Source organism: Centroberyx affinis, unplaced genomic scaffold, assembly GCF_046629955.1.
Source record: "Centroberyx affinis isolate AG114_WGS23_722 - 3 ecotype Tasmania unplaced genomic scaffold, CSIRO-AGI_Caff_v1 ptg002687l_1, whole genome shotgun sequence".
NCBI lineage: Eukaryota > Metazoa > Chordata > Actinopteri > Beryciformes > Berycidae > Centroberyx > Centroberyx affinis.
Genome location: NW_027280869.1, coordinates 481,704 through 502,511, shown reverse-complemented (window position 1 = coordinate 502,511; position 20,808 = coordinate 481,704). Strand labels below are relative to the sequence as shown.

At 43.9% G+C, this 20,808-nt stretch overlaps 1 protein-coding gene across 1 annotated transcript in view; it reads right to left on the bottom strand.

Annotated features, from left to right (window-relative positions):
- The window catches only part of afg2a (AFG2 AAA ATPase homolog A), a 103,078-nt gene that overhangs the window by 43,970 nt on the left and 38,300 nt on the right, over positions 1-20,808 (bottom strand). The window lies entirely within an intron of this gene.

Here is a 20,808-nt window from a genome sequence, read left to right as displayed (position 1 = left end):
CAAACTTCTAATAATGGATTCTGTGGCGCGTTTGATGGACGCCCGGAGCATCGGACTTTGACGTGCAGCTTTGGATGCAGCATCTGCGCCTTGTTTTTCGTCGGCTCTTGCAGGACTCTCTCTCTGATTGAAATGCGGTGATCTCACCACACTGGGAACCGTGTGTCACCTCTGTATGTGAAGTGCCCAAAAAAGTGTGGTTTGGAAAATGGATATGGTCTCATTAGTAGGCATTCATCAAAAACCTATCAAATAAAATCCTTAGCTACGAGCTAATGGCAAAAACATAGACACAAGGAGTTAGTGACTGCAATTTAATCAAGAATTCAACTCCCAGAGAATAAATTATGCTATAATAAAATATCTACGCACACATAATTCTACATAGTTAGCACTGAGAAATGGCTGCCTCATGTCCTTAAGAGAGAACAACTAGTCCATGTACATGTGTCATGACCCGGTCTCTATAAATATACACATGGCGGGCCAATACCCACAAAACATGCCACAAGAAAGAATGGTCCTTTTGCAGCGGAGAAGGCAGCAGCCCGGAGCTCAGCTTCTAGCAGGTCTCCAATCAGCGCTTGGGGAGAGCAAAACATATGTTAGCTATGTTATGGTTAGAATTAGCATCCCTGGTTTTCAACGGATGTGGGTTTGATCCCTTTGGCCTCCAGGCTCAATCAAGTCAATCTAAAATTAGTGGGCTGCCTCTTTTTCCGGAAGACAGATAATTCCCCGTTGATTGTGGAGAAGGAAAAACATTGGGAAAAGCAAACATGGTGAGGAACGTGGAGCGGGCGTGGAGTCCAGAGCGGCTCGACGGACGCAGCGCACTTATGGTCTCGCCAAAAATGACAGGTGCAGGCACCAGCAGGCACCAATAAACACATTCATACTTAAAATACACTACGGAAGGGAATGGAAAAGATTTATGCAAGCTTTTTCAGCTACAACTGCTTGTCTCTGTGGGTGTATACAGTTTATAATGTTAAGGGAACTGTATGTTAAGAAGTACTTATGGTAATCACAATGCATAATCTTGCAACTACAAGATTATATGACCAAGTGACTTTGCCCTTTGTGTATTGATATTAAGTCAAGATAACAAATCACTGCATTCTAACTACAGCTGCACAATTAATTGTTTATCATTGTTTATCACAATTCTAAATTCCACAATTAAAAGGGGCAATAAGTACGATTTTTACTGCTCCTGTGCTGTGCTAAAGAATTGTGTAGGATTGTGTAGAGATAAGTTTTATCAATATTGTTGCAGTTCCTACTGGTCACCAATAGTGTTTGATAAAGGTCATAGATTACTTCATGCTCCTTTAATAATTGTAGAATATTGGTAATACTGAAACCTTTCATTTGACTTGCCCGCTATAGTTGAAAATAGTCAAGATGTTGATATAATATGCCAAAAGTGCAAGAAAATTATTCTGTTCCTCAAATCATTGAGACAAAAAATCATGATTAACACTCATGATCACACTATCTAGCAAAATAAGTTGAATTATCACTGTAGCCCTAACTGTGCAGCACTAATTCAAACTGTGGGGAGAGAATGCAGACGAGTTGGGTAAAAAGCAGGGGGGGGGTGGGGGGTGGAAGTGGGGTGGCAGGGTGGAAACAGCGAACAATTGATCTTGAACTGGGCAACTCGTCAATAGGCTACTGTGACTATGACCAGGGGACAAGGACACAGTCACCTCTCTGTGTCTATAGGCTTCAGCGGCGCCCCTGCCCCGAACAATGTGGCGAGGCCCAAACTGGCCTGAGAGGCAAATAAGCCCTCTGCCCACCAATGAGAGGGGCCCAGGAACCGTTAGCCCCGACTGTTTCAACATGCACTTCACATCCGACTTGGTTTTGGTGACAGTTGGCTCCTTTAGATGCAACTGTAATACAAAGCTTGTTTGCTTGCCTTGGATTTTTTTTTTTTTTTTTGCTCCTTTGCTTTACTGAAAATGGGGCAAGGGGGAGCATTCAACAACCCAGACAAACAAATCAAAACGATAAAGGCAAACGAGAGACTCTGGGAATCTCTGAACAATCACATTATGAAGAGCTGGACAGAGGCCCAAATCCCATGCAGACAAGACAACAGAGAAAACCAAGAAAAAAGAAAAAAAAACACTCCAGCCTTGACTGATGATGTCAGAGGATTACCAAGAGATCCCCCTTCACAATTTGTCACCAATTGAGATGTTTTCTCTGCAGCAAAATAAAAAAAAAAATAATAAGGGAAAACTGACACAAGAAATATGTTGTGCTGCACTATCCTGTTTTGTACATTTCCTGAAATCCAAGGTGTAGGGTACAGGAAAAATCCAGCTCGAGAGGGACGGTCGGCCTTCGGCGTTCGAGGTCTGGAAAAACCATTACGTGGAATGGAAGGGAAGTGACAAGGTCTAAGTTATTTCCTCTCTTTTTTCTCTTCTCTCCATCATTTGAGAAAAACGGGGGGGCTTTATCCTCCTTGGAGTGTGGCTGCGGTCACTGCTGGGAAGGAAGCAATGACAAGAGGATTCAGGACGCACTTGTGTACTTGCGACACAGTGGGGCGACTGCTCATGCATCTGGTGCCCCAAGGTCAGAGAGTGATGCAAAGGTGTGTGTGTGTGTGTGTGTGTGCGTGTGTGTGTGTGTGTGTGTGTGTGTGTGCATGTGTGTCGGTCTTTGTCAGCCTGTCTGTTTCTTTGCTTGTACTGTATATGCTGACATTGTTCCTTGTGCATCAATGAAATCACAGTATTTCAATTGTTGGAACATCACCATAGAATAACCCAATCAGTAATGTCACTATTGCTCAAAATAGACCCCTGCACATTAAGTGTGTGGCTATCACGAAGTTTCAAGTAGTTACACAACAGCTTGAGGGGAAAACTTGCCAAGAGGCGTTAGGTAATCACCTGTAAAACAATGAGCGCGAAATAGAATCAGGAAGTGGAGCTTTATATAAAAAAGGCAAGGGTCCTTATTAGCAAAGTCTCTCCTGATAGGATCTTATGTCAGATTTGCTTTCTTTCTCTTAATGCAGGAGTACATAGGGGAACTTTTTGGGGGAATTCAGATGGGCAACAGTGTCTCAGCATTGTCGCTTTAATCACATAGGAACATTTTATTGCCAGGGAAACATTTGACTAGATTTGTGACCATGTGGCTCACTTTGTTACCTGTTTCTGCCTTGCATATCCTCACCCTTATAATAAGAGCATAAAAACAAGTGCTCTGGATCACTTAGCCAAATGAACACCATTGCTCTGGAAACATTTTGTGAATACGGGCCCTGATCTTTTGTGAGCCCTCTGTTCAGAGAAACCCTGTGGCTTTCCTCAGGTGCTCAGCGTTTCCCTGTAGCTTTCCAAAGCAAGCGTATTGGTTAACCACCCAAACCACTCGAGCATAATGCAATCTCCGATTCACAACACACGAAATGTATTGGCAGCTGTCCACAGAACCTAATCCAGGAAGGGGAAACATTTCTGCAAACACACTCTTGTTGAAAACTTTTAATGAATGGTTACTCGTCTATTCTGAACGATGTGGAGTCTGCTGGATTTTTCAAAATTCCCCCAGTTTGTGCCTTTTTTGTTTTCCTCATTCCAAACTACCTACAAGGGAGAAGGCTAGAGAGACAGTGCTGCCTCTATGCACAAGGACTTTCCAAACACAGAAGGCAGCTGTCTTGGAATGTGCACTGGCGTACAAGCAAGCTCTGAAATTATGGCCCTGGCCATTGCTAAAGAAAATAAAATTGATGCAATCTGTAGAGCATGTAGCTTTTAATTAGTGGCTTCCGTCTCCTAATTGGTTTCTCTCCGTTTCCCTCCGCCTTAATTCGGGATTGGACCAATTGGCCGTGCTGCATTTAGTGTGCTTTGTTTGTCTTGAGAGAAACCGTACACCGTAATCAAGGCACAAAATGAGCGTTTTCAAGGGCAGCACAAGCAAATCTGTACAGAGCACAGTCAACCTCATTCTTTTTTTAGTTTTCCCATTTTTTTTTTAAGGAAATAAGCCTGCATGGGCTGTGGGATTGACCAGAGGAAAAGCCTTGTGGTGTATTGTAAACACAAGCATAAGTTGTTCTGTGTATGTGGAAGAATGAGGAAATGCTGAAGTTTCAGGGCATTTACACTACATTTACATTTTAGGCATTTAGCTGAGCGATTTGCAGTGAGCGTGACAGTAGGATAAGTTTAAATTCCTTGATGGCCAACATTACAAGCAAAAAACAGTGTGGAAAGGTCAAAGGTCGAAGCCACAGCCCCCAGAAAACAGAGGTAACGGATCCTCTTGTGGCTCTAGAATGATCATGTATGATAGAGAAATGCTAGGTAAAGGAGCATTATCATTGTAAGTAGATTATGGGCTAGTGAAAGTAATGCATTAATCATCAATTCTACTCAAAACTGATCAATCAAATGCCGCTAATTCCTCAATACCTGAACACGCTTCCATCATGTCCTTTGACCACTCTACACATGTATTTAACCGCCAGTGGGAGAATAAATAATGCCCCATTCATGTGGAAGCGGAGTGTTTTTTGCCTATGCGAGGAGCGCGCACTTCATAATGGCTTGTGGAAAGTGCATTATCTGAGCGCAAATGTTTACCCATGACCTAACAACTGAGTCATGTTTATTGCACGCAACAAAAGCTAACAGTGAGTGAAAACACACAGGATACCACAAAGCTAAAGCTTACTGTGGTGTGTTTATAGCCGGGTATGTGGTCTTTCAGTGGTTTCGTGTCAGAGCGCAGACAAGTAAACACTCCCATGTAGCTTTCCATTCAAGGTGTGTCTGCATGATACAGGATGCAAAGGTAAACTAAGGCTGGACGTCTCTCAGTCCTTATTTCTGTTCCCTGGCCTCAGAGTGAGACAGAAACAAAAACGGCTGGATCGCATCTCTCTGTTTTTTTCTAGTTGAGGCGGACAAGCGGGGATGCACTGTTGGTTGCAAAACACGCCGGGTTCGATAACGCCAATCAAATCTTTTTCTAAACAACTGCTGCTGGGCTTTGGGTGTGTTGGACAGTATTGTGGGAAAGGAAGAGAGAGAGACAGAACCAGGAGACATGGACAGAGGGAAAAAAGAGATAAAAGGAGGGGGAGAGACAGAGAGAGAGAGACAGAAAGAGAGAGAGAACATGCTTTAAGGAGCAATCATTTGAGGTCAGGGACAGGTCTGGTTGCCTGGTACTACTGGAATCTCACACACACACACACACACACACACATTCCTTGTGACATCTCCTCACTCATGTTTACTGTTTCCACCAGCCAACAAACGCATTTCCTTGTTACTGGGGCAACTTTCAAGAAATTCACTCCCGCCTAGAGATCACATTCTCCACAATGTAGTGAAGAGGCTCCACTGTAACTCACCTTTAAACTCATTGACTGTTATGTTACATCATCCAAAATTAAAAAGGTTGCAAAACTATAGTGGTTTTGGACCATTTTTCCCTTATTTCTTTACCGAGTACTTTATTTTACGGGACCAGTCTATGCATACAGGAATATTTTTTACCTCTGTTCTCAGGGGGTTGTGGCTTGGACACTTCCTTCATTGCTACTGGTTGCTAATAGTATAAGCCCTCTGGAAATTTTAACTCATTCTTATTGTACTCTGAGTCACTCTGAATAATTGTCAGCTGATTGCCTGAAATGCAATTCATGTAAATGCTTTGAAATGTCAAAAATGTAACTTTTCCACATGCACAGAACTGCTTTGCTTGCATGTAGCCTACTTATTGTACTTACTGAGTTATTCCACTTATCAGAAGTTGCTCTGGGTTGCAGCTGATTGCATTGCTCAGCCGGTTGCATAAAATCTAAACTTTAAATGAAAACAGACACATACTGCATCTTGCCAAAACTAAAGGAGTTTGTGACAAGGCTATCAAAACACAGATAGTGCCTTAAAAATCCTGTTGTTCAAATGTAATACAGAGCGAAGCAGATTAATTCAAACACTCTGGTTTAGACTAAACCAAAAGATCTCTGCAATGGCGAGGGGTTTGTGATTTCAGTGGTGGCTTTCTAGGTTTATACACTTTCCTGTCTATGCTCCACCATTTTAGTTGTTGTTGTGTGGACTCTATTTGTATGTGTATGTGTGTGCGTGTGTCTCCATGAAGCTGGGATGGACACACAGTGTTTTGCAACAACCATATGAATCAATTTCTGGAAAGCAAAATAATATAGCAAAGCATGAAGCTGGGCTCTATTAAGCATTTGAGGGCGTAACATAATTCCATGCAACATTTAGCGGTGAAACAAGACACAGATTGCCCATGGATGTAAGCAATGCCTGAATTATAAGGGGCAGAAAATAAGAGAGGCGGAGAGACGGTGGTGGTGGGGGGAACCGGATAAGTAATAAAGATGGAGATAAGAGAAAGAGAGGAAAAGAGGGAGGGAGATGATGTAGAAAGAGTCCAAGAAAGAGAGAGAGAGTTGAGAGTTCTTCCACTGCGCTGTCTGTGACCACTAGGCCCTATGCTCAAACGTCCCTCTCTCTCTCTTTCTCTCTCTCTTGCTCTCTGTCTGTTTACAATTACCGTGCCGCGAATGAATCTTCCACGAATGACCGCTCAACTGGCAGCCCTGACTAGTCAGGAACAAGGGAGCTATTAGTGGAGGAACTGAGGAAGGAAGGAAGAGGGGAAAGCCAAAGGGAAGGCAGCCCAGCTCAGAGGCCCAGGGAGGGAGAGGAGGGGAAGGGAAGGGAAGGGAAGGGAAGGGAAGGGAAGGGAGGGAGCAAGGGGGAGGGCTTAGAGCGAAGGAGGGAGGGAGGGAGAGAGAGAGAGAGGGAGGGAGAGATATGGAGGGACGAGTGGAGTTAGAGCAGGGAGAACGAAGAGGGAAGGGCGATAGAGAAGGAGGACTCAGCCACATCTCCCTGAGGTAATCTGTTCTACAGAAGCAAAGATCCCGAGGGAGGAGGAGGAGGAAGATGAGCAGGAGGAGGAGGAAGAGGAGGAGGAGGAGGAAGAGACCCTAGCACCCCTCCACAACCCCCCCCCCCCTCCTACCTCCCCACCCTCCAGCGAAAGGAGATGAAAGAGATTAGTTCTGGGGTCTGGCACGGAGGACAGTGGACCAGGCAACCTCTGAAATGCTTCCATTTCTCAGGCAACAGGATTTAGGATGGGACCCCCCCCCCCCCCCGCCATGGCCCTTTGACACTATAATACATGAGAGCATTTCGTGGGTGTGACACCTCCGACCCTCCCTCCTCTACCCCCCCCGACCCGCCCGTCCCGAGTCAAGGTTTTCTCGGGCATGAGAAGCGCTTCTGGGGACTTCCTGACAGCCGTAAATTACTTTGACTCCAGAGATGACATGTGAAAAAAAAATCCCCAAAAAAACAAAAAAAAACCACTCTGGTGCCCTTTACTGCAACACCTACACACACAAACACACATACACGAACACACAGCACACACAATCCCCAAACCGAAGAAACAGTTGCCTTTCACACGGTCATTTATCAAGAGGAGCCCCTGAGAGAGGAAACGCGGTGACATTGCGGCGTCATCCTCTTTCCGATGCCTCTGCCAAGTCCCTGCAGCGGGGCCCCGGGGCCTCCAGGACCTCAGACATGTTTCTGTCTCGCTTTATCATTGTCCCCTTACCATGCCTGACCTCTGGGGTCTTGCATGATTAAAAGTCCTCCTTGACTTCATCAACTAATTGATTTTTTTTTTTTTTGGAGACAGGGCAGTCCACTCACCTTTTAGTATTTGTATTCTTTCTTTTGACAGTGGGGAGGAAGCAAAGAGGACAGAGTAGTGGAGACAGAGGAGAGAAAAGCTGCGGGATTCGAGTAGGGGTTAACATGTAGTAGTTCCAGAGTCCTATTTTATCGGCCCAAATCGTGAAGCGTGGCTGCAATAGAGAAGACCGCCCCATCCCCGCCCCCAACTGAGAAGCCACAGATTCGCCCTATTTGCCCAGATTAAATTATGGTGCTGAGTATGGTCACTGGCAGGAAATCTTCTCCTCACACAGGAAGAGACAAATCAAAACTTAAGATCGAAATCCAAAACTTTTTCCTAAACAGCCATGAGCAGGCGCTCCTTCCAGAGAACGCTGGACTCACCAACGACGGCTGAACCACGTTACATGATTTATGGGTTTTGAACACTGGAAAACTCAAACAGTTATGTCTTGCTGCCATTTGGGGCCACCAATGTGCGAAGTTGCCAAGTGCCGCTTTACCAGCATATAGGTAGTGGCAAGTGCTGATTTTAAGCCATCTTTGCATTGAAATCACTAGTTTAGAGGGCAAAATGACAGCAACAACAGATCCCTACCTGACATGGATCAAACAATACTTCCAAACCATTCTTAAGGTTTGTTTTCACCTGCATGGAGAACCAGATGGGTGGGGTTTACTACATCAACACAATTCAGATAGTGTCAGTTTAAGTGCTAGCCACAGAAAATTATAGTAAATTGACTTTCAAATACTTTTCCTGGGATTGTCTATACTTTCTGGCACAGCGCAAGACATATAATAGACAGTAGACCATAGATCTAAAAGCCCAGCTTTAAGAAACCAAAACAAAGCATCTTAACACTCGTGATCCCTCTTCAACACAAAAAAGCAGGTTAAAGCCTTATAGCATCCAATGGAATCTACTTAACCACATGCTTAACCAACACTGATATATATACATACAGCTCCGGTACATGGAAACATGACTCCTGCTCTGACAGCCAAATGGGCCTCCTCACAGAAGGGCCTGGTGGGATTGATTTCATTTCAGCTACAATGGGTAACTTAAATCTTGATGAAGACGACTGAGCCGGCGGAGGATATACATCGGGATACCGTTACTCCCCCGGCCGGTCCAGCACGCCTCCCAAATCATTGCGGCGAATAATAGCTCATTTGTTTAGCCATTCCCCAAACATGGAACTGGCCCATGTCGAGCTGAACAAAAAAGGGAACAAAAAGTCGCTTTTTATCACCAAAAAAAATGGAGACACACTGGAGCTCTCTTCGTCGCATGTTACCGTACCCCCTCCTCCTCTAACTCCCATTTTAAATCCCCCCCCAAACTTACACCTTATCCACTTGTAAGCAGCTCTTAATGTGGTGTCGGGATCCCCGGAGCTGGGAGCTGGGCTCAGGGGGGTTTCGGCAAGGGATATTTGGAGCGCACAAAGGGGGTATTATTTGTTGCCCCCCCGGCTGGCCCCCTACCAGCTTCCATTCTGTATGTGGGTCTGACTGTATCCTGACGGTGCTGAATGACGACTCCTTCCTACTCCCCAGTAGTTACTGAGCCCAGGGAAAGACCAAGCATGCTAACAGTGAAGCGATGGCCCTTCAGGTGTCTGTCTATAGTCATGGTAGTAATCTATGGTCACATTTTCCAATGATCAGCCTCTTTAACTAATGTCCTAACTTAATGTCTGTGGTTAAGTTAGTTCAGAGGAAAGGGGCTGCATTTAATGAGGATATTTCTGTTTAAATCAGTTTCATGTCAGAAAATTCTGTCATAGCATCAAAATAAAGGTGCTACATGAACGATAGCAGCCCTGGTACAATTAGCCTGCTGGCTAGCTAGCTACCAAAAAACAATTCTTTATTCAGGTTCACTGACTTTCAAGCTACTACTTGTAGTACAAACTAGGACCCAAGGGGCTACAGGGCTAAAGACAAGTCAATTCACTGTGTCACAGTAACAAATCTACCTCAACAACGATCTTTTTCAGGTAGCTCACTTTTTCTAGCCTGGTTGTTATCCATTTAGCCATTATTTGCACACAGCCAATTCTCCACCAGACCTCCATGAAGTTGCAAGGATGTTGCTGGGAGATTTGTGATGCAACTGCAAATCATCTATAGTGCAAGTGGAATACATTTGTGTATTAAACCGTTTTGTGCCATATAGCAATCCAGCAAATTTCCCACAAAATCCGACCCAGCGGCACACAATGTCAAGTGCAGTTAGAGACTGGTAGAGGCTGCCAATGTTCTCTGCCTCATTTGTTTACAGTACGGTTTCTAACACACCGACTAGTTTGAGCACAGTGGTCATGCTATGGATTATGTGGTTAGGTTAGTGTGTGATAAGTGGACGGATGTCATTATGTGCGAGAGAAAATTATGACCAGAATATATACATATTGGACTATAAAAGCAAAATTATAGTGCAAAGGTGGCTGTGCTTGATTTTGAGGAACTCAAGAGAGACGCACAGGGAAAGAGACAAATAGAAAGAGGAAAAAAAAGAGATAGAGACGCAGAAAGACAGAGAGAGAGGAAAAGAGAGACAAGCAGAGACGGAGAGAGAGAGGAAAATAGACCAGCTCTCCAGCGGTATTGCAGAGGAGGGGAGGGGGGGGTTTAGGAGTAGCATTTATGAGAATAAACGAGATTTCCTGAACTGAGAGCATTCCAAGGGCGCTGGTGGTCTCAGCTCGCCAAGAGGCAAGACGACACATGCTGGAGATGTCTGCCAGGTAGCAGAGCACAAAGAGCCCTCATTTCCTCCCTATCCCTCCCTCCCTCCCTCCCTCCCTCGCTCGCTCTCCTAACCCCCCCCACCACCACCACCCTCCATCATCCTCATATCTTTCTCTCTCGCTCACCAAAACAGAGGAGTAGCTGACGGAAGTGGAGCGCGTCTATTGATTTATCATTGGCAAGTCTTATACTTGTTCTGGTCATTTCAACACAGAGAACACACTGTGAAGCGATGGGAAACGGGATGAAAATAAACACATACATGTTCCTAGATTACAAGAAAATACCTGCAGAAACATTTCATGTCTTAATTTTTTCTTTTTATTTGTACTTCAGATGCATCTGTGTGGACTTTTTTCCCAAAAGAATGAAGACTGCTTTCCTGCTTAGATATGCTGTGTGTAATATATTACGTCAGAATCAGAACACCCATAATATACTAGAATACTCTTTTTTTTAATTAATTAAATCTCATTGTACATGTTTTTACACTATGATGCACCCAGTTATATGCTTTTGAGCGTAGATAAGCACAGTCAATACGGAGGTGCAGGTTTTCTTTGCGTCTGGTCGGATTGGAGGCTTTATGCGCTGGTATTCTTGGATGCACACATGTGTAAGCCGATACTAATACAGCCCTTGAAGTTTGATACTTGCCTGGGGATCCTGCTCCCCCAATCCTCACAAACACACACGCGCACACACATACACACACACACGTGCACACAGCTTCCCAGAGCTCATCCATCCCTTGGTGGTATCCCATTACCTGGGTGCAAAGACACACACACACACACACACACACACACACTTCTTGTTTTCTTTTGCCACTGTAGCTTCACTAAGCCACAAGCCAAAACTCTCACTCTGCCTTTTCATTACTGCATCTTAGAGACATAACCAGGGCAGGAAATACTCTGAATACTCTCAAAACAGGGTAGGAACAACAGCGTTTAACCACAGAGATGCTAATACTGCAGGCTAGCTGGTGGTTGATACCGATAGCTCAGTTTTGGATGGAACTACTCTGAATGGTAAAAAATAAATAAAAGTTTGAGAGGAGAAAAAGAGCGCAGCGTTTAAGCAGAGAGACACTAATAGCTAGAGATAATATTGACAGCTCAGCTCGGCTTCAGCGGGACACCCTGTGCTGTGGCAGCGGCGCCCTATTCAGAACTGTGCAGTCAGGAAAAAACAGTGAATGAGCTCTAATCCTTTAAGACAGCACCAATAGAGATTCCATCATGCTTGGCTCGTCGCGAGAGAAGAGCAAAGCTTGGGAGATGATAACGTCAGTCGAACACAAAATAAAATATGGCCTGTTTTGACTGGCGGGCTTATAGCTGCTCTTTTAGCCAAGGTTTGTTTCCTGTCGAGTGGAGGCACGGCTCAGGTAGATGCTTCTGCTAAAGAAAAGGCAAAACAAAAAGGCATTCACAGAGCAAAACTCTGAGGATCCTCCGGTGCCCTTTTGTGCGGGAGCTGCTGGGGAGAAAGGCCACACAACAAAGACTTAAATGCGAGAGTGTTTGTGGGAGCATAAACTTGGCTTTTTCCACTGAAGTCACGATGTACATTCTTTATGGAAGTAGGAATTAAGAGGCATTCATGAACCAACACACACACAAACACACAGGTACACATCAGATACATACATTCTTATGGTTTGTTTTAACCTACTTTGGCACCAGATGGGGTTTCCACATTAGACAGTACAATGAGTGCCAATCAAAGCAACACATTTGAGAGTCTATTCAATTTCCTTTTGTATGATGTACAACTTAGCTGACACTATCTGAATTGTCTTGATGTGGTAAACCCCACCCATCTGGTACACCAGGCAGGTTATAACAAATGCATGAATTATTTGCTAAATACAATTTAACCCAGATCTGGGATACATGCATGCAAGCATACATGAATGCACAGCTACACACACACGCACACACACAGGATCCCACATGAACTCTGCATGCAAGAAAAAGGAGAAAAAAAATCAAAGCTGCACTCGGCTAGTGCCTCAATATTTACTAAGTGGCCCGCTAATTACAGTCTGGTGGAATTAGACTGTGATTACAATTAGCAATGTCCAGACTGGCTAGGAAAACACTGGCAGATGTTCAGGCTGCTCAAACTGGCCTGTTGTGTGGTATTTACTTTGCGCGGCTCCTGCTCAAGCCCACATCTCCAATAGGATTTTAGGAGTTTAAACACTTTTATCAGTATTTAATAGAACAAAGTGTCTAAAAGTACCATGCTTGCAGGAGGAAACAAACCCCTAGCACTGCTAATGTCATGCACATCGTGTCTATCAATCAACCAGTCTCTCTATCTCTCTATCTTCTCCATCTCTCTCTATCTCTAGCTATCTTCTCTATATTTCTGTCTCTCTATTTCTCTCTATTGCTCTCTCTCCTCTATATCTATCTATCTATCTATCTATCTATCTATCTATCTATCTATCTATCTATCTATTCACTTTTTTCACAAACTACTTAAGTTTGAAGCTTTAGTTTTTAGTTTTCCACTTAAACGCACTACAACACCTGCAGTTATTGACAGACCCAATTCCCTCCTCCTTTTTTCTACCATGCGCTTATTAAAAAATGTTCTGAAGAAGAAAGGACGCAGGGCCAGATCTTGTTGCATTGCAATAATGTGCACAAAATTAAAATGTACAGTGGGAGAGGTAGTTTTGGTCCAGTTAGATATAAACTGTGTTCTTTGGGTAGCCGCAATGGCCGGGCCTTAGATTAAAAACGATGAAAAGGACCATTGACTCTGTCAAGACAAGCATGACCTACAATTACGAATAGTAGCATGCAGTCACTGTGGAATAGTCCCACATTGCACAATTACAACCCCAGTTTGTGTTAGTGGAAGTGTGTGTGAGGACGCTAGAGCATTAAAGGTCTCTCAAGGCCTATATCCTTACATTGCATCATCATACATCTTGCTGCAGTGCCATATTTGACATGACAACAAAAATGGGTAGAACAACAAAATCACTGCTGAATTTAGTGAAACAACATGTCAGTGTCTACGGCAGCTGGTATGCCACACAAAGACTGACAGTCCAGTGATATATAAAATACTATAATACATAAAGTTCCTCGGTACACAAGTCAGTTTTTCAACCTCTTTTTGTGTGGTGAACATTTATTTAGTGTTATGTGTTTCCTGCTGTTGCCAGCCACAAGGAAAATGGGCTACATCTGCCATTCGGTGTGTGCTTTTATCTTAAGTGCCTTACAGTACAATGAGTGCATACAGTTTTAGTATGGGTGGCCTCAGTAGGAGTTGAACCCCTAACCCTGGCCCACTGAGCTACACAGGATTACATTTCTACACATTTTTCTATACATTTGCATTTACTCCTGTGATTGCTTCTATCTGTATGATTGACCAGTATAGATAATAATTGTTAAAAGCCCTGACCCATGTCAAGTTTGGCACCATCTCCTGTTCAGAGGCCACACTACAGTACAGCAGGCTGGTTTTCAGAGGGAGGAGCCTGTAGAATGAAGAGGGGAGGAAAGCCTCATGCAGAACATGAATGGATAGAGAAGGCATTTCCATTCAAGTCAGTCTGATCACAGGAGGTTTGCAGAATGGAAACCAATGGTAAACATTTGAACACACTCTGCACCACTGCACAGAAATTTGCCACCATGTTGAAAGAGTGACAAGACACTGTATATAGAGTTATCTTTTTTTTTTTAAACCTTTATTTATCCAGGGAACGTCGACTGACCCTGCTTCACATTCACTTCAAATTTTTACCCTTTTACACACAATTTTGCACAGTTTGACAAAATTGGCAAAATTTGGCAATTTCGTTAGGAAGGAAGGGGCAATAACGTTGCAATCATTTGTTTGTTGTCACTCTTCCAACATGGTGGCATGCCCTGGGTAATTAGCAGGTATTCAAATGGTATCCTGGCACAACTTCACCCACTAACAAGGTGCATGGAATGGGCAGGCAGCACTGGGAAAGAGGGAATTTGTAGTTTGCAGGGTCATTGCACTCAGACCAGTTGGTGATCGTTACAAAATGTCTTTTCAAAGGAATGAGGTCACACTTGATAATGAGGATAGTGTAACAATATTCATTTTATGACAGACAAAACACCATAAAGACACTCCAGCCTCCAGCTTTCATCAGTGCCTGTGGATTGGAAGTCCACTTGAGTCTCACCCTTCACCCAGAGGACACAGCCCATCCTGCTGAAGTGTCCTTGAGCAAGGCACCGAATCCCTACCAGCTCAAAGGGCTGCTGGGTCTGTAGCTGAGCCTGACCAAGTGAATAGAGAATTTCCCTACAGGGATCAGTACAGTATTACATTATTATTAGGAGATTCAAAAATGCTTGAGGAGTTACTGAGGCATCTCATCATTTGACTGAACATTTTAACAGTCATAGGGTGATTATCAAATCCAAGAATGCCAAGTCGCTATTTGTGGAGAATGTTCTTCCTAAGTTGTCTTAGAGAGAACAAACTTCTCAAAAATGTAAGTACAGAAAACATCTCTACAGTTTGAAGTTGCGCGATCAACTAAGACAAGTACGTGTTCATCTTCCCAGCTGATTCAACCAGCTGTAGCAAAGACTACAGCGCTGCTTTGGACGGGATGCTGACATCTCGAAATGAATCTTGGGGCCAAGTCACCATCCAATGCATCCTCACTTAACACGGAAACTTCAGAGATTTTTATCCGCCCACTGTCCTCGGTGTTCCTTTTGTTTTAGAATCATACTTTGGCCATTAGATAGCATGTCAAAAATGTCACAGAGGACACAAGAACGCATATTGAGAAAGACGGATGGACAGATGCTGCCATCTTACCTGTACCGAAAGAGAGTATCTTGATAGACTATAGCTAGTAAGTGTCCTTTCTATAAACTCTAATTCTATGGCCTAACATCTGTTTTCGCCCCTTGATCTGATAAGAGCTCAGTTGGTAACTTCTGGTCCCAAACAAAGACCCATCTGCTAGTAATCTTCTCCACTGTAAGCACGCCCGCCTCCTGATAGCATGGATGAAGCCCGGCGCATATTAGGGTAAACAAATAGGCTATTCAGTGGAACAACAAACCAACACTATCTTTCCCGAGGAACTAAGCTGCCTATGGATTTACAACAACAAACTGGAGCAGAAAAAAAAAATGTCAAATTGGGGTTTTAGACAAACTGCAAATGGCGAAAGGGACATTTTGTTTGAGGCACTGGAGGGAATGAGTGAGTGTGTGTGTGTGTGTGTGTACAATCAGCTAGACAGATAGACAGCTGCTCTACAAACAGAGTGACAGGGGGTTCGCGGGTCTCTTCCTCCTAAACAGGCTGGCTAAATATTCCTGGTGGCACTAATCAATCACCACAGGCCGGTCACGCCGGGTCAGAGGTGGGCTTGGGTGATTGGCGCAATACAAAGCAAAGAGGAAGTGTAGGAAGTTTTTCTTGGGGGGTGGAGGGGGCGGGGGCGGGTTGTTCAGTGACATGTCACATGTCATGATGCAGAAGAATAGATTACCCTAGTTACACTGGCCAATGCACTGTCTGCACTAGTTACATTATCTCAGTTACTCACTTACATATATTTGTCACTGGCAAAACAATTAATAATAGAAATAGAAGTAATAGTAATAGCTGTTGGAGAGGACTTTGTGTGTGTGTGTGTGTGTGTGTGTGTGTGTTGGGGCGGCAATACAAAGGCAAGAGGAAGTTGTAGGACTTTGTATGTGTGTGTATATGTGTGTGTGGGGGGAACGGAACAGATTATCTTGGTTACATAGTTTAGGCTGGAGTTTGGCTGTATCAGTGACATTATGTTTGTTACAGACCTGGTTACACTGTTTGCTACAGACCAAACATTCTTTATGTTTGTCAGTCTGCGCAATACAAAGGCAAGGGGACTTTGTGTGCTTGTGTGTGCAAAAGAACAAATTATCTTAGTTGTATTTGTTGCAATTTGGCTACATTAGTCACATTACGTGTGTTATAGACATAGTTATATTGTGTTTGTCATTGTCACAATTCAAAGGCAAGAGGAAGTTGTGGGACTTTGTGTGCAAAAGAACAGATTGTAGTCAAAATCAGATGAACAAGGATACTACACACCACAAGAGGAGGTACTGTAATACTTAAACAGTGAGAATAATCACACAGAAGAAGCAGATAAAATTCACACAACAGCACTCCCGCCTCCTGATAGCATGGGATGAAGCCCGGCGCATATTAGGGTAAACTAGAAGGGCACTCGGAGAGCGCAGACCTCCGCCAAGGTTCGTGCTATTATTGCTTGTTCGTGAGTCGGATCCGGATCCACTCCAAAATTTTATGGGTTCTTCCTTGGCCTATGCTACATCCTTCCACGAAGTTTCATGAAAATCGGGCCAATAGTTATTCCGTAATCCTGCTAACAGACAAACAGACAAACAAACGGCACCGAAAACATAACCTCCTTGGCGAAGGTAACAAATAGGCTATTCAGTGGAACAACAAACCAACACTATCTTTCCCGAGGAACTAAGCTGCCTATGGATTTACAACAACAAACTAGAGTAGGAAAAAAAAGTCAAATTGGGGTTTTAGACTAACTGCAAATGGTGAAACAGACATTTTGCTTTGTACTGAAAACAAAAACATTATGACTAACAAATCTAAGATTACAAGACCATGATCAATTTGTGATATAATGCATCATTATTACTAGGAGCTATAGAGAAGGACAACATTCATTTTGTTACTAAGTTGATCAATAACAAGGTCAATTTTAAGATAAAAGGATAAAAATGGTAAATTCTGATCCTTGTTTACATATTATGATAACCGTTTTAATGTAAATTCTCACATTCTTGCTAATAGGCGTAACATCATGAGGGCCACAACGTGAACAAGCCTGAGACTTTCCTGCGACGTCACTGATGATATTATTTATGCTTTAAATATTTTGTCATCCAAGTATCCAAGATCCAATACATCAAATAAAAAGAGGTATTGTGACAATGCCGCCACAAAGACAAGTGTTTTCCCAACTGAAAACAGCCTCATACTGACAGAGGGAAACAGCTACTAGATAAGCAGGAGAGTCTAATCCGGCCTGTAGCAGCAGCTGAAGGATGGACAGCAGGCCTTCCCTTTCAAACTAAAGCAAACGCCACTTTCTCCCCTCTCTTCCTCTCTCCATACCTCCCACTCTGTCCGTCAAACAGCGGAGGCCCCCAGGAGCCTCCTCTGCTCCACCAATGGCTGACAATGACTTCATTGACACCCAAGCCTCCCATTAATCTTCATTTGTCTCATCATATCCTGCCATTGGTATGGAAATGCCCGCCCATCTCCGGTGTGAGTTGACAGTTTGGGGTGGTGGCGAAGGGGTGGCATGGGCGGGCGGGGTGCGAAAACCGTGGGGGAGCTGGGGGTGCAAGTGGGGTGTCGATCCCAAAGTGTGGTATCTGTGCGTGTGTGTGTGTAAGTGTGTGTGTGTGTGAAGGGAGGGTCCCTGAAAGTGTCCCTCCATTTGGCAGTTTCCGTTCCCAATGTGGCTCATACGTTTCTCATTCAAATGACTTGAACCCTGCTAAACACTCACATATATACATGCACATGCACACACACACACACACACACACACACACACACACACACACACACACACACACACACACACACACACACACACACACACACACACACACACACACACACACACACACACACACACAGTAGGGGGTGCAGGCAGGCAGAGGTAATCTGATTTCTCAGCTGCCCGGGAGACCACTTCCTGAGAGTGGGGCCGGGCTGTGGAAGGACGCCTGGGGTTTCCCATCTGTCCACCCAGGGGCTTGACCCCCTACCTACTGTTAATAGAGTCTCTCTCTCTCTCTCTCTCTCTTTATGCATCTCTCTCTCTCTCTCTCTCTCTCTCTCTCTCTTTATGCATCTCTCTCACTCTCTCTCTCTCTCTCTCTCTCTCACACACACACACACACACAGGCAGTTTTGTACCCCCACTGCCACTAATGGAGTTTGAAATGAGACAGCAACCAGTTGCAGAGGTGGAGGAAGTGGTTGTCATTCCCCCACCGCAGCGATGGATCAATTCTCCACAAGTGGCCTAGAAGGGGAGGGGGGTGGGGGTGGGAGAGGGGGTGCACAACATTTGCGTGTGGAGGATTTCAACGCATCACTAAGTGCTGATGTATTTGCAGAGGGCGGCACCAGTTTACATTAAACTACTACAGATGCATGAACTCTTCGTGCTCGTTTCTTAGTTGGATATGAGATGCTTTATGTTAAAAATTACATAAACCAAAAAACAAAAGAACTATCCGGAAATATCTTTGCAGCGCAGGGTGGGAGAGTCAGGGGATAAGAATGTAGGGAGAGGGAGAGATAAGGAAGATATACTGCAAAGGGGCTTCATTTGAAAATGCTATATATCTATTTTAAGATTAAAAAAAAATGGTTACTTGAAATTCATCACTCAAAAATATAGAACCCATTCTAAAAGTGTTAGTGTTCGGCATGCAAAGGTTTTAAAATATCCAATAACTCTAGAATGAGTTTTACTTTCATGGCAGCAATCATTCCCTAAGTGTAGGAGCCCCTTTTTGTTTGAAAAATGGTAGATGTCATATTTTGGAATGAAACTCTTCCTTACAGATATGAAGGTATGATTAAAGCAAGGTGAGGAGGAGAGACAAAGACAAAAAGTGGAAGAAAGACAGAGGCAGACGCCTGCCTGAGTGGGAGCTTAAGGAGCGCCAGGACGTTCTCCTTTCCTGTGTCCTTCTTGACAAGGCCCAGACTCTGTCTTTGATCAGTGCTCAGGAAATTTCATTAGGACAGAGATGGGTGGATAAGAGACTAAAGAAAGCTTTCGCGGATGGGAAGAGGAAAAGAGAATGAGATAAAAGGGTAGAAAAAGAAAAAAAAAGGGAGAGGGGGGGCAGTCAGAAGAATAGAAGGAGTGATAGTAGTAACTTCCTTTTCTCAACCTGCCATGAAGTCCAGGAAGAAAGAGAAAGAAAGAAGAGAGAAAGAGAGAGATCTATTCTCACCTACAGTGTGTTTTAATTGGTCTAAATCAGAAGTGAAACTATTCTGTGGCAGTTTTTCATTGGTTTGAAGCTTAAAACAGTAGATAGCACACCTGAGTATTGTTGGTAACCAGAGTGTATGAGAAGGCCAGGTAACCTAAAAATGTGCAAAGGAAACTCAACATGATTTGTGAGGGAGGGAGGTTCTTTGACTGACAACTGAACCATACTTAAAGGGTGCCATCACACCTACAGCTGCTTTTCTTTGGTCCCAGCCTTAGCAGAGACGCTTACTTGGTTGTGTTTTGGCATTCGGTTCGTTTAGGTTCACGCCGGCCAATTGCTAGCAAATCAGGGCTTGTAAACAGAAGTCACAATGACTCACATGTTCCTTGATCATGAGACAGAGTTTTGGCAACCTGTCATCCCACCTGGTTAGAGAATGTGACGGCAAGGGCGGAGTCAAGACAAGTCCGATTCCAGTCCCTGTAACTTTATCTAGGCATGATGGACTTGTCGGCACTCTCTGACGTAATTTACCTTCTCTGGTGTTCATACCAGTTAAGAACACCTGAGGAAACAGCTGAATATGAGCATTGATCAAGACTGAGGTTTGGTCCTGGGTTCATTTTGTTATGCTAGCTGCCTATCAAGTGTAAACATCCGTTTCCTTATACCCATAATACCTTGGGTTTTGGGGTTGTTTTGGATTATGTTTTCATTCCTTAATTCGCTTGGAAGAGGATTGAGACTCATATTTTCAGGTGTCTCTGTGCCGTTATTTGCTGCCATCCGAATGGCATTGTTCTCACCTACCCAAATGAACCAAACTAAAGGAGTAAACACTCCCGAGTTTGAATAAACCGCTCCAAACATGAACCAACTAGAAGTGAAAACGCTCTAAGATTTGATTCAACTGCACCACAACAAGGCAGGTGTGAAAGCATCAAAACAGACAAGAGAGTCAGAGAAGACAGACAAGAGCAAGCGACCTTTAACCTTATCAATCACGCATAAAAGAGGAAGAGAGAGGTAGACAAAGACAAGAGAGACGAGAGAGACAGACCTCAACCTCCTCAACCTTATCAATCATGGGAGAAAGAGGGAGAGGTAGACAGAACCGAGAGAGACGAGAGAGACAGAGAACATCTCCTCAACCTTATCAATCATGGGAGAAAGAGGAAGAGAGAGGTAGACAGAACCGAGAGACGAGAGAGACAGAGAACATCTCCTCAACCTTATCAATCATGGGAGAAAGAGGA